Source organism: Triticum aestivum, chromosome 3A (assembly GCF_018294505.1).
Source record: "Triticum aestivum cultivar Chinese Spring chromosome 3A, IWGSC CS RefSeq v2.1, whole genome shotgun sequence".
In the NCBI taxonomy this organism is placed as follows: domain Eukaryota; kingdom Viridiplantae; phylum Streptophyta; class Magnoliopsida; order Poales; family Poaceae; genus Triticum; species Triticum aestivum.
In genome coordinates, this window is record NC_057800.1 from 562101954 (window position 1) to 562105862 (window position 3909).

Consider the following 3909-nt stretch of genomic DNA (forward strand, 5'->3'; position numbering starts at 1 on the left):
ATGCAACACTCACACGTACACATGGACGCACGCAACACTCACGCACCCATGCAGCACACAGCACACGATGCAACACACACACTCACGCTCAAGTGCTCAACCTACTCCCTACGTCCGTGAAAGACTGTACATTTAGAGATTTACACCTTGACCAGGGCATAATTAACGCCCAAAAGTAGCAGACTTATGTGTGCATGCGACCATTGAGATAAGAAGATTAAATGAAGGCCGTTGCATGCTGTAATTAAGGATAGACATGTAGCCTATACCTACAGCACAAGTTGGTGCATTAGTCAATCAATATCGATTTAGACTAAAGGCTAAATGCATTGGAAGTGTAGATGCACATCATGTAGTACACTCTTTGTTGGAAGACCGAGGGAGGACACATGCATGCACTCACATACACAGCCAGGGCGGTTCGCGCGCAAGGGTTGGACTCGTGTCGCGCCTGCGTAAAGTTTTGTTTAACTGATTTCTTTGCTCTGCCAACTAACAGGTGGGACCCAGAAACCAGGTGAGAATTTAACCAGTCAACAAAGTGTCACGTCGACTATGTGGCCGGTCAGTAGGGTGCAATACGGTGCTCTACGATGAGCTAGTGATTGCATAATCGCCGCAAAACTATATATAGTGACCGTAAAGAGCGTACTGTTACATACGTTGACCGCCAGTGTATTTTTCTCGTTTCAAATTAAGCCATATTAATCGGAAAGGACGCAGTATGGACTACTACTACTAGTACTAGTACTGCTTTGATGTGTCCCGTCAACTCGCCGAACGAGGAGAAACTTGCTTACTACGCCTCTCCCTCGCCCACGCGCACGGTGGTTCGTAGGACGAGGAGAGGGTTTTGACTACAACACCCTCTCCCTCTCCCTCTCCCTCGCCCTCGCCCTCGCGGTGGAAGTGCAGTAGTTCACTCGGTGTCAGATTGCCAGAAGAATATTGTACTGTAGTATCATCATTGTTGGACCTTCCGAAGAGGCGAAGAGCCAAGTGCAAGGTTCACACGAGTACGAACTGTTGAACCTCCCGAAGAGGCAAAGAGCCAAGCGCAAGGTTTTATAGGAGTTGTCGTCCTAGTAGGAGTGTACTAGTACAACTATAGCGAACGATGCTACTGTATGATGCCGCCACGCCACGTTTTTTTCTCAAAGAGCGTGTTGGAGCCCATGCAACAACCACACAAGTTGCACATATACATAACACATTTACTAGTAATAAATTCTAAAGGACAAATGCCAGTATGCGACACAAGTTCATCTCCAAATCATGTGATAAATTTGTGCACGACTAGTCTACATATATTCACAGCGCTACCGTTCACAATTAACGTACTCCACTTACACGTTATAGATGGGCTACATGTCCTCCTCCAGGTTCCAGTCCCAGGTGTTCTTCATGGATGGCACGATCCATAGCGGTGGGCAACGGGAATCATTGTCGCAGCTTTCTAGTCCGGTTCCACACGATGGAGACTCATCCAAGCTGAAGCGGCATAAATCAGGGATAGCATGTCCCAGCATGTCGTTCATCCGGCGGTGTGCACTGAAGACACAACCATGCTTCATGAACGGCAGGCCTTCCGTGTCGTGCATGGAAGGTGGCATCCGCTTCACAATAGGGTAGCTGTCCCCGATGAAAAGCGAGTACTCTCCAAGAGTGTTCCTCGGCACCCACGTAGCATCACGGGGGTCGAACTCGGCGCCGTTCATCTGGTACACGCGGCATCCCAGATCTAGACACATGGTGACGTACATAGTCAAGGTCCATGCATAATAATGTTGTGCTCAAATGTGGCGGTCAGTAATACTGTGCAGCAAATAGTACTACTCCGGTATAGAGGAAGTAAAATAACCGGCTTATTATATATAGCCACTCTTGGCTACATGGATGAGATAGTAAGACATGGAAAAACAAAAATGGTGGCAGCTAGTGGGTTCAAGTCTTCAAGGGCCTAGCTAGCTATACGCATCCTCCAAGGTAAAAAGTACTCCTACTAGTACTACAAAGTATACTAATAGTACAACAATGAAAGAGAAGGCGAGAGGGTTAAAAAATGGAATACCTAGGTAGATGGTGACGGTCCGATCGTGGTAGATTATGTGACCATGTTGCACATCAGTGGTACCATGGGTAACGACTGCTAAGATAGTTGATCCCAATATGCCAAAGTCAGCTACAAGATTCCAGGTTAGACCGAATCGCGGATGCAAATGCACATCCAGGATCGGCGATCTTATTTTGATCGGGGGATGACTGGTCCCTGCAAAATAATGGAGTACCGTCAGGGATGCAAATGATGGTTTGTGCATTCGGTTTGTAATCTCCCATACCGTAGGATGTCAACCAGATGAAACAAGTCCCCTGGCTTGTCACCGCGAAGATGCGGCCTAGATGGCGCACGACGTCTTCGAACGTGTAGGGGTACAAATCTGCCGCCGCCCACATGCGCCAGCCTCTGCCGTTACTGCCTCCTGCATTGATGGCAATCCTTATGTCGAACACCGCGATGAGATAGTAATCGTCGTAGCCGCGTCGCTTTGTCGGCGGGTCCGCAATTGCTATATTCTTCAATCTCATGTAGGCATCATCATATGTATTCTTGCCCAGCCAGTCCGGAAGGCCGATCCCAATGGTGGAGAAGGGGTCTACCGGAACGGCCGCACTGCTGTGGATGTTGTGCAAAATGATGGTGGTATCCGGCCGGAGGTATGCAAGCCAATCTTCGTTGGCACCGACCCAGACCTATATATAAGACGGTGGGCAGCGGAGAAATTATGGGATGGAAATGGAATAACTAAGTACTACATGATCAAACTCCATTACTGACCTGCTCATCGGACAAAATCCGACTACCTCTCAACATCGGCAACTCTAGCGGAGTCAACGTGCAACCATGGCCAGGGAGCGGTGGACTGTTCGAAGGATTGTCCCATAGAAGAAACTTCTCCTCGAGGATGCATGGAAGACCAACAAGCATGGCATGTTTAAGCAGCGTCTTAAAAAAGTTGGTGCAGGAAGCATCGAGTCTTGCGGCGGTGAGGACGTCGGAGTGGCGTGCGATTTCTCCCACATGATCGTCGTCCAAGGTCTCCCAGCCCCGACGAGGAGGAGAACTGCCTGGCGAATCCATGGGAGCAGTGACGATGTAACACCCCAGATATGATTTACCTAATATGTAATCCAACAATTGCCATTTCCGGTGTTAAGTTATTTTATTTCCTCAGGTTCGGATTTTTGTCTCCGTGTGTTGTTGTTATTGTCACGCATCTCATATCATGTCATCATGTGCATTGCATTTGCATACGTGTTCGTCTCATGCATCCGAGCATTTTCCCCGTTGTCCGTTTTGCATTCCGGCGCTCCGTTCTCCTCCGGTGGTCATTTCTACCTTTCTTTCGTGTGTGGAGATTAAACATTTCCGGATTGGACCGAGACTTGCCAAGCGGCCTTGGTTTACTACCAATAGACCGCCTGTCAAGTTTCGTACCATTTGGACTTCATTTGATGCTCCAACGGCTAACCGAGGGACCGAAAAGGCCTCGTGTGTGTTGCAGCCCAACACCCCTCCATTTTGGCCCAAAACCCACCAAAACCCTCTCCATCTTCTAGAGAATTTGATCACGATCGCGTGGCCGAAAACCGCACCTCATTTGGACACTCCTAGCTCCCTCTATGCCTATAAATAGCCCCCTTCCGAAATCCATGGGTTCTTCTCCCCCGAAACCCTAAAAAAATCGTCCCGCCACCACCGGACACGTCCGGCCGCTGCCGGACAAAGTCATCCGCCGCCGCCAGCCACTCCCGCACCGCCACGTGGACCCAGCCACCGCCTCCCGCCGCCGGCCCGCGGAGCCCGTGCGGGGCCCCCGCGGCCCAGTCGCCTCGCCCCGCGGCCCGGTT